This window comes from Juglans microcarpa x Juglans regia, chromosome 2S (assembly GCF_004785595.1).
Source record: "Juglans microcarpa x Juglans regia isolate MS1-56 chromosome 2S, Jm3101_v1.0, whole genome shotgun sequence".
NCBI lineage: Eukaryota > Viridiplantae > Streptophyta > Magnoliopsida > Fagales > Juglandaceae > Juglans > Juglans microcarpa x Juglans regia.
Genome location: NC_054597.1, coordinates 20,244,745 through 20,255,740, shown reverse-complemented (window position 1 = coordinate 20,255,740; position 10,996 = coordinate 20,244,745). Strand labels below are relative to the sequence as shown.

Below are 10,996 nucleotides of genomic sequence, written 5' to 3'. Positions count from 1 at the left end.
GAAGCCCGCGACCTATTATTTTTGTCACTTTGCCCTCAATTGGTTTTCTACTAAGTAAGGGCAAAGTGGTAAAAATAAGAGTTGCTTTGATTCTCCCCCGGTTGGAGCGTACATAACCTAAGGTCATGGAAGTACCATAGGAAGCCTGCAAGCAACAAACTCCAACCTCTTATTTTGGCCACTTTGCCCTCAATTGGTTTTCTACTAAGCATAAAAATCTTGCGAGCAAAAAACTCCAATGTCTTAATCTTGCCACTTTGCTCTCAATTGGTTATCTACCAAGCAAGGGCAAAGTGGTAAAAATAAGGGTTGTTCCGATTAGCCGCGGGCTGGGGCATACATACCATAATGTCATCGTAATACCAAAGGAAGCCCGCGAGCAAAAAACTCCAACCTCTTAATTTTGCCACTTTGCCCTCGATTGGTTTTCTTCTAAGCATGGGCAAAGTGGTAAAAATAAGAGTTGCTCCGATTCGCCCCGGGTTGGGGCTTACATAGCCTAAGGTCAAGGTAGTACCATAGGAAGCCAGCAAGCAAAAAACTCCAACCTCTTAATTTTGCCACTTTGCCCTTAATTGATTTTCTACTAATCAAGGGCAAAGTGTTAAAAATAAGAGTTGCTCCAATTCGCCCCCGACTGGGTCGTACATACCCTAAGGGCTTTGTATTACGATAGGAAGCCCGCCAGCGAGAAACTCATACATTATAATTTTGCGACTTTGCCCTCAACTGATTTTGTACTAAGCAAGAGCAAAGTGGAAAAGATAAGAGTTGCCCCAATTTGCCCCAGGTTGGCACATACATGACCAAAGGGCATGGTAATATCTTAGGAAGCCCGTGAGCAAAAACTCTAACCTCTTATTTTTGCCACTTTGCCCTCAATTGGTTTCCTACTAAGAAAGGACAAAGTGGTAAAATTAAGAGTTGCTCCTATTCGCCCCGAGTTGCTACTAAGAAATCCAACGTCATAAATTTGCCAATTTGCACTCAATTGGATCTCTACAAAGCAAGACAAAGTGGTAAAAAGACGAGGTGCTCCGATTGGCACAAGGATGGGGCATACATATTATGAGGTCATGGTATCACCATGGGAAGCCCACGATTCAAAAAATCCAAGCTCATAAATTTGACACTTTGCACTAAATTTGTTCTCTACAATGAAATGACAAAGTTGTTAAATAAAAGGTGATCGGATTAACTCGGGGATGGGGCATAAATACTATATGGTCATAGTATTACAATGAGAAGCCCGTCACTGACTCATAAATTTTCTACTTTAGACAAAATTGATTCTCTACAAAGTAAGGACAAAGTAGTAAAAAAAAGAGGTGCTCCGATAGGTGCAGGGATGGGGCATACATACTCTGAGATCATGGTATTACCATGGGAAGCTCTGATTGAAAAAATCCAACATCATAAATTAGCCACATTGCATAAAAATGGTTCTCTACAAAGCTTGGATAAAGTAGTACAAATAAGAGGTGATCCGATTGGCCCGGGAATGGGGCATACATACCATAAGGTCATGAGATTACCATGAGAAGCCCGCGATTGAAGGAATCCAACCTCATAAATTTGCCACTTTCCACTCAATTCGTTTTCTATAAAGCAGGGACAAAGTAGTAAAAATAAGAGATGCTCCGATTGGCCCGGGGATGGGGCATACATATTATAATGTCATGAGATTACCATAAGAAGCCCATGATTGGAGAAATCCAACCTCATAAATTTACCACTTTGCACTCAATTGGTTATCTACAAAGCAAGGACAAAGTAATAAAAATAAGAGGTGCTCCGATTGGTCTGGGGATGGGGTATACATATTATGAGGTCATGGTATTACAATGGGAAACCTGCGATTGAAAAGATCCAAACTTATAAATAAGAGGTGCTCCGATTGGCCCTGGGTCCGGGCAGAAATACTATAAGGTCATCGTATTACAATGAGAAGTTCGTGATTGAAAACCTCCAACCTCATAAATTTGTCACTTTACACTCAATTGGTTCTCTACTACGCAAGGACATAGTAGTAAAAATAAGAGGTGATTCGATTGCCCTGAGGATGGAGCATACAAACTATAAGTCCACGACATTACCATGGGAAGCCCGCGATTGAAGAAATCCAACTTTATAAATTTGCAACTTTGCACTCAATTGGTTCTCTACAAAGTAAGGACAAAGTAATAAAAATAAGAGGTGCTCCGATTGGCCTGGGGATGGGGTTTACATATTATGAGGTCATGGTATTACCATGGCAAGCCCGTGATTGGAAAAATCCAGCATCATAAATTTGCCACATTGCACTAAATTGGTTCTCTACAAAGCAAGGACAAAGTAATTAAAATAAGAGGTGCTCCGAATGGCCCGGGGATGGGGCATACATATTATGAGTTCATGGTATTACCGTGGAAGCCCACGATTCAAAAAATACAAGCTCATAAATTTGCCGCTTTGCTCTAAATTTGTTCTCCACAAATCAAAAAAAAAGTTATTAAAATAAGAGGTGCTCCCGTTGGACCAGGGATGGGGCATAAATACTATAAGGTCATCGTATTACAATGAGAAGCCTATGATTGAAAACTTCCAACCTCATAAATTTTTCACTTTGCACTCAGCTAGTTCTCTACTAAACAAGGGTAAAGTAGTAAAAATAAGAGGTGCTCCGATTGGCACGAGAAAGGGGGCATACATACTATAAAGTCATGGTAGTAGCATGGGAAGCTCGAGATTGAAACAATCCAGCCTCTTAAATTTGCCAATTCACTAATTTGGTTCTCTACAAAGCAAGGACATAGTAGTAAAAATAAGAGGTGCTCAGATTGGCCCGAGGATGTGGCACATATACTTCAAGGTCATGGTAATACCATGGGAAGCCCGCGATTGAAAAAACCAGCCTCATAAATTTGCCGCATTGCACTAAATTGTTTCTCTACAAAGCAAGGACAAAGTAGTAAAAGTAAGAGGTGCTCCGATTGGCCCCGGTATGGGGCATACACACTATTAGGGCATGTAATTACCATGGGAAGCCAGCGATTGAAAAAATCCAACCTCATAAATTTGCCACTTTGGCTCAATTCGTTCTCTATTTGGTAAGGGCAAAGTAGTAAAAATAAGATGTGCTCCGATTGGCCCTGGGATGGGGTATAAATACCATAAGGTCATCGTTTTACCTTGGGAAGCTTGCGATTGAAAACCTCAAACCTCATTAATTAGTCACATTGCACTAAATTGGTTCTCAACTAAGCAAGGGCAAACTAGTAAAAATAAGTGGTGCTCTAATTGGCCCTAGGATGGGGCATAAATACTATAAGGTCATCGTATTACAATGAGAAGCCCGTGATTAAAAACCTCCAACCTCATAAATGGATGGGAACCAAAGTGGGCCTAAGCGTAAAGATCCTTTGCAAGTTCTAGATAGGCCAATTACAAGATCAAGAGCTAAGAAGATCAAAGAAGGAATGCAAGGATTGGTACAATTCACATGGGATGAGTCTAGCAAGAGCCGAATATTCAAGATGGGCTTTAGAGAAAAAGATTCAGTGATCATCCATATGATACAAACTATAGAAGAGTGCAACATAAATTAGAGCCTATTATTATGATTATGTGATTGAAGGCCTTGGGCTTGTTTATTTCATTAAAAAGGCATATTTTATTAGTTGTAGTAGTTAGTGTAAAATAATTGGGTTTGAGAATGCTTGGCCGACATATGTCTTATTTCTAATGAATTAGGCTTTTTGGGAAGGCCTTGTATTTTGGCCAAAGGCTTATTTGGAAAGTTATTTTTTAGGAACTAGGATTTAAAGAGGTACTATAGTGAGTTATTGTAGCCACGGTACTGTAGCTGCGGCACTATTCACTAAGGGGCATTTTTGGAAGATGCCGATTTATTTTGGCTAGGGTTTGATTGGGTTTTGCTTTAAATACTCTTTGTAGCCTCATTTTAATTAGTTTATGAAATTTGATGAATTTATTTATTGTGAGCTGAATTTATCTCCTCCTATTCTTGATTGAACTTTTGAACTTATCAGAGGTAAATCACAACCTTTGTGGCGTTCATCCTTGTAATCTGGGTTCTTGAGATGGGTTCTTCAACGGGTATAGTTTTTAATATAATCTAGGTACTTGAAATGAGTTCTCATCGCGTCTAGATTCTCCATCCATTGACTTGATTTTGACTTTCTTGGGTTAGTTTTCAAATTGTTTGTAGGTTCAAGGGATTCTATTCCCGCGGATTCATATCAATAAATTTGCCACTTTGCACTCAATTGGTTGTCTACTATGCAAGGGTAAAGTAGTAAACATAAGAGGTGCTTCAAGTGGCCCGGGGATGGGGCATACATACTATAAGGTCATGGTAGTACCATGGAAAGCCCCGATTGAAAAAACCCAACCTCATAAATTTGCCACATTGCACAAAATTGGTTCTCTACAAAGAAAGGACAAAGTAGTAAAAATGAGAGGAGCTCCGATTGGCCCTAGGATGGGGAATAAATACCATAAGGTCATCATATTACCTTGGGAAGCCTGCGATTGAAAACCTCGAACCTCATTAATTAGTCACATTGCACTAAATTGGTTCTTGACTAAGCAAGGGCAAACTAGTAAAAATAAGAGGTGCTTCGATTGGCCCGAGGAAGTCACATACATACTATCAGGTCCTGGGATTACCAGGGCAAGCCGGCGATTGAAAAAATCCAACCTCATAAATTTGTCACTTTGCACAAAATTGGTTCTCTACAAAGCAAGGACAAAGTAGTAAAAAGAAGAGGTACTCTGATAGGCATAAGGATGGGGCGTACATACTCTGAGATCATGGTATTACCATGGGAATCCTACGATCAAAACACTCCAACCTCATAAGTTTGCCACTTTACACTCAATTGTTTCTTTATAAAGAAGGAAAAAGTAGTAAAAATAAGAGGTTCACGAATTGGCTTGGGGATGGGACATACACACTATAAGATCATGGGATTACCATGGGAAGCCTACGATTGAAAAAATCCAACCTCATAAATTCGCCACTTTGCAATAAATTGGTTCTCTACAAAGTAAGGGCAAAGTAGTAAAAATAAGAGGTGCTCCGATTGGCTCGGGATGGGGCATACATACTATAAGGTCATGGGATTACCATGGGAAGCCCACGATTGAAAAAATCCAAGCTCATAAATTAGCCACTTTGCTCTAAATTTGTTCTCTACAAAGCAAGGATAAAGTTGTTAAAATGATCTGATTGGCCTGGGGATGGGGCATAAATACTATAAGGTCATCTTATTACAATGACGTGATTGAAAACCTCCAACCTCATAAATTTGTCACTTTGCACTCAATTGGCTCTTACTAAGCAAGGGCAAAGTAGTAAAAATAAGAGGTGCTTCGATTGGCCCAGGGATGGGGCATACATACTATAAGGTCATGGTAGTATGATGGAAAGTCCCGATTGAAAAAATATGACCTCATAAATTTGCCACATTACACAAAATTGGTTCTCTACAAAGCAATGACAAAGTGGAAAAAATAAGAGGAGCTTCGATTGGCCCCGGGATGTGGCATATATACCAGAAGGTCATGGTAGTACCTTAGGAAGTCCGCGATTGAAAAAAACTAGCCTCATAAATTTGCCACAGTGCGCTAAATTGGTTCTCTACAAACCAATGGCAAAGTAGTAAAAATAAGAGGTGCTCCGATTGGCCCGGGAATGGGCATACACACTATAAGTGTAATACCCGAATCCTACTACGTAAGTCCTTATGTCATTTTATTAATTTTTTAAGTTAAATATTTTGAGATAAAGATTTTTATTACTTTCAATTATTTTATTTTAAGATGAGTATGCTTTATTTTTTAAAATATGGTTTATTAAAATAAATCAATGTTATTATTTTAAGACTTTGAAATATTTTCCCCTAAACCCTTTAATTTTATTTATTTAGGAAATGGCCCAATTAATCTCTTCCATTGGATTGGTAGGTGAAAAGCAATCTTGAGGTAAATACATCTCCACCATCCATCTTCCAAGCTTATGTGATAAGCTTTGACCAAGCAACTAAAGCCCTTATCCCTTTCACCCGTAGGAATCCCAAGACAAGCCATTAAGCTCTTTACACCCATAGGCTTCTAAAGCAAGGCATTGAGCTCCTTTGACCCATAAGTGTCACAACCCCGTCCCGGGAAGGACGGGATCCTAACTTACATGCCTGTTCTTTTCTTTCTTTCTTTTTCATCATTTTCTTTTCTTTCTTTTTCTAATAACATGCGATCGGCATGGATATGACACACGTGCACTCTAAATTTTTCATTTAATAAAGGGAACACCTGATGGACATTCTATTCGAACATTCATCCATAAGAGACTCTCAGAGTCCATCCCAACATAAAACGTCTATACATAAACATAACCCATCATCCGTAACATAAATGTTCTAGTTAGGGAAGGTCCTAAGTGTCTGCCTCTCCCTCTGTAGTAATGCCTTGCTCCCTAGCCTTTTCATCATTACCTGGATGTTTAAAACATTTAACACAAAATGAGTTGAATACTCAATAAGTAATACACCATGCAATGAACCTACTAGGCATCTATTCTTTTCTTTTGAAACATGCATACATAAACATTTTCGCTAATTCTTGATAATGCTTTCATGCATAACAGTTTAAGGAATAAGCCATACTTTCATGCATAAACATTTCTTAGCTTTCATGCATAAACATTGCTTAGCTTTCATGCATAAAGATTTTTTTAGAAATAACTTTACTTTACGTTTCACTTTCATTGGCCGGTACACACTATTACGCCCCGTGTGTTGGGTTTAGCGGTCTTCATTTGAACCTGGATTCCGCCCGTTGCCACAGGTTGGGAATCCCTTTTCAGTTAGGGGGCAACACTAGGTGCACTACCAGTACTACTTACCCGGTATTGCAATCTGCCCATTCCTTTGGTACCCTTTTCATACATATGGTCGTTACGTAGTTTCATACATTAAAGCAGTCATTCATTCAGTCCTTTCTTTCATTCATTCATGTCAGTCCTTTCAATCCAATTCATTTAACAATTCATTCATGGAAAACGTCATTTAAAAGCATAAACTTAACATCATATTTTCATTTAACAATGCATTCATGAAGAAACATCATTTTTAAAGCATGAGCTTAAACATCATTTTTCATGGCATCCATAAAGCATCAATTCATAGGGACATCTTAAACATTTTTCTCGCCTCATTTAAAGCATCAGTTCATATGGGCACTTTAAAACACTTTCTTCGCGTCACTTAAAGCATAAGGCATGAGGCATTCATTTCCTTTCCCTTGCAATCAAAACATTTTCATCATCTTTCTTACTTCAATGCACATGAAATCTTATGAATAAGATACATTTTCATGCTATACTACATATAGGAATAATCAATAAGTTTATTGAGAGAGCATGCATGGAAATCTCATGACTTAGAACCTACGTGCATGCATTACCTTATACACATACACACAATTATAATCGATAGGGTACTTAACAAGGGCTGTCAAGAAAGGGCTTGTACATACTATATTCATTTATTCTTTTCTTAGAAGAACATTTGCAATAAGAGAGAGAGACATTCTTTCATAAAGAGAACTTGGTGTAAGAAGCATGGTCATAGCTACTTACCTCTATGCTCCTCGATACTTCCATCATCAATATTCCTATTCCAATAAATAACATAAGTGTGTTAATACTCATACAATATTCTTTAGCCTTCCCTTTAAAAGAGAAAGCTACGATATTACCATCTAACGTCCCTTCTATGCTTAACCTTAACTCAAATGACTACTCCTCACCTCGACTTACAAAAGAAATAACTTAAATATTAAGACATGCTAGCTGTCTATGGAAAGACTATTTAAAAGGCTTACATGAAAAGTAGTTAAGAATTCATAGGCTTCAAGCAATGTTTCTTTGGTTCAAGCTCACTTTGGGTTATGGACATTGGGAGATAAAATCTGGAATTCTCAACAATGGGCTTTAAAATAGATTTAGGCATCTCAAGTAGGCTAAACAAGCTTAAGAAACATACCCTTTAAATGAACTTGTAGTCCCTCATCATAAAAAGATTAGCTTATCAACATTTTGGATTCTCGGGTTAGGTAGAATTTAACTAACGAGGGACAACATAAGTGGGTTACTTTTATATCAAGACATGGCATGACGTGGCTTAGGAGTACTTGGACAGCTTTGCATATTATAATATACCAAGCACAATTAATCTCTTATATCTAAACTAACTAAGCTATAACTTATTCACATAAGTAATATATTAATTAGTTTAGATAAAACCTCCCATTAAAATTAAAGTAGCATAAAGTATAGTAAAGTTACCCATTAAGAGACTTTAAAACCTTTATGTTTTACTCACTTAATACCTTTAAAAGCAAGATATAAAATTATAGAACCAAGTGAAACCTTTAAACCAAACCTCTAGCATCCTAAAAATAGATTACCAACCAAATCTCAACACAAGGCACATGATACCAACATATATAATTTAAAATCACTTTAATCATCACTTATGATTAAACCAAGTTTAATAACAAAATAGTATTTTCGAATATTGGAAAATACATAGCAAAACAACTATAATACCATTCGGTTTGGGCCAAAAAATAGGACATATATATTTATTTGCAATATAGGAAATTAACTACATCAAAACACAAGCTAAAACAGCATAATAAGCTTCCAAAATCACACTAAAATCAAATGAATCAAATTAGGATTTTACCTTGAGCTCTTAGCTTCTCTCAAAACACAAGTGGAGGACCAATTGGTGATAAACCCGTGTAGATGAAGAACAAAGTGATAGCACTGTTTTAACCCCAAAACCGAAACATCAATGGGTAAGGAAATGGTGAAATTTGAAATCCATATGAAAATCATGCTAAGAAGTGAACCAAGAGTTTATTACCTTCAATATTTCATCCTTTGGAAGATAAGATCAAGCTTTGGTTCCAAACTTTGAAGAAAATATTTTTCTTCTTCCATTACTATGGAGTCACAAGCTTGAGGGAGATAAAGGAGCTTGTTTTCTTGAAGATGAAAAGAAAAGAGGAGAAGAGAAGAGGAAGGTGTGCATCGGTTAGCTCTTGGAAAGGAAGATAAATTTTTATTTCTTTTTCTTGGGTGAGAGTCGACGGGTAGGAGGATAGAAATGCTTAGGATTAGTTCTTAGTTTTTCTTTTCTCTTTTGTTGACTTGTCTTGGACGATGGGTGCAATAGCTTCCTTAGGAAGCTTGTGGGTCAAATGGCTTGGTGGCTTGCTTTAGATGCCTATGGATGCAAAGCTTATTTGCTTGTCTTGGGAATCCTATGGGTGAAAGAAATAAAAGGGCTTTGGTTGACTTGATCAAGACTTATCACATAAGATTGGGAGGAGAAGATGAAGACTTTTCTTTTGTCTTTCTTGGTTGCTTCCTACGGGTGAAATGGGATAAAGCAATCTAGTTTTGTCTTTTTCTTCTCCTTTGTATGGCTTTCACAGTAAGCTTAAGGAGGGACAAGGACTTTTGGTCTTTGTTTCCTCCTTCGATCGGAAGCAAGTGGATGGTGGAGATTTATTCACCTCAAGGATGCTTTTCACCTACCAATTCAATGGTAGAGAATAATTGGGCAATTTCTTAAATAAATAAAAATAAAGAACTTAAGGGAACATATTTCAAAGTCTTAAAAATAATACCCTTGATTTATTTTAATAAACCATATTTTAAAATAAAACATACTCATCTTAAAATAAAATAATTGGAAGTAATAAAAATATAAAAATACCTTTATCTCAAAATATTTAACTTAAAGAATTAATGAAAATGATGTAAGGACCTACGGAGTAGAACTCGGGTATTACAATAAGCTTCCTAAGGAAACCATTGACTTCACTTTTCATTGCTCCCATCGTCCAAAGCAACACAAAAGGAGAAGAAGGAAAAAAAAACTATCCTAAGGCATTCCATCCTTGCACCGTCGGTCAAAGCTACACAAAAAAAGGCAAGAACTAAAATCAATTCCCTTAGTCCCTATACCAGTCGACCCTCACCCAAGAGAAAAGAAATGAATTTTCACTCCCTTTCCAAGCAAGCTAAAGCCAACCCTCTCTTCTTCTCCTGTCTTTTGTTCTTCAAGAAACCAACTCCTCTCGTCATCTTCAAGCTTATGACTCCATAGCAAGGTAAGACTACCATTAATCCTTCTTCTTTGTGTATTTTGAATTTAGCCATGGCTGATCAATTGGGTTTTCTTGCGATGATTTTTGATGTTTTGGTTTTGGGGTTTAAAACAGTGATATCGTGTTGTTCTTCATCCACACGGTTGTCCCTCTATTTGGTATTCCACTTGTGTTTTGGAAGGGGCTAAGAGCTTATATTGTAAATAAATATGTATGCCCTGTTTTTGGCCAAAATTGAATGGCATTTTAGTTGTTTTGCTATGTATTTTCCTATATTTCCAAAATGCTATGTTGTTATTAAACTTGGTTTAATTATAGGTAATGATTATAATGATTTTAAATTATATATGTTGGTATCATGTGCCTTGTGTTGAGATTTGGTTGGTAATCTACTTTTTGGATGCTAGAGGTTTGGTTAGAGGTTTTGCTTAGTTCTTTAATTTTATATCTTACTTTTAAAGGTATTAAGTGAGTAAATCATAAGCTTAAGTGTTTAAAGGTTTTAAAGTTTCTTAATGGGTAACTCTGCTATACTTTATGCTACTTTAATTTTAATGGGAGGTTTTATCTAAACTATTTAATATATTGCTTATGTGAATAGGTTATAGCATAGTTTGTTTAGATATAAGGGATTAATTATGCATGAGGTATTATGATATGCAAAGTTGTCCACTATTCCTAAGTCCATGTCATGCCATAAAAAATAGCCCATTTATGTTGTCCCTCGTTTGGTTAAATTCTACCTAACCCAAGAGTCCAAAATATTGATGAGCTAACCTTTTATAATGAGGGACCACAAGTTGATTTA

At 37.0% G+C, this 10,996-nt stretch overlaps 1 long non-coding RNA gene across 1 annotated transcript; it reads right to left on the bottom strand.

Moving 5' to 3' along the window:
* Positions 1-6,229: 6,229 nt before the first annotated feature.
* LOC121252875 lies at positions 6,230-9,310 on the bottom strand. The gene is made up of 3 exons (XR_005938297.1): positions 8,937-9,310; positions 8,754-8,836; positions 6,230-6,497 (listed from the first exon to the last, which is right to left on the bottom strand). It is a non-coding gene; the product is annotated as an uncharacterized LOC121252875 (long non-coding RNA).
* Positions 9,311-10,996: the final 1,686 nt, after the last annotated feature.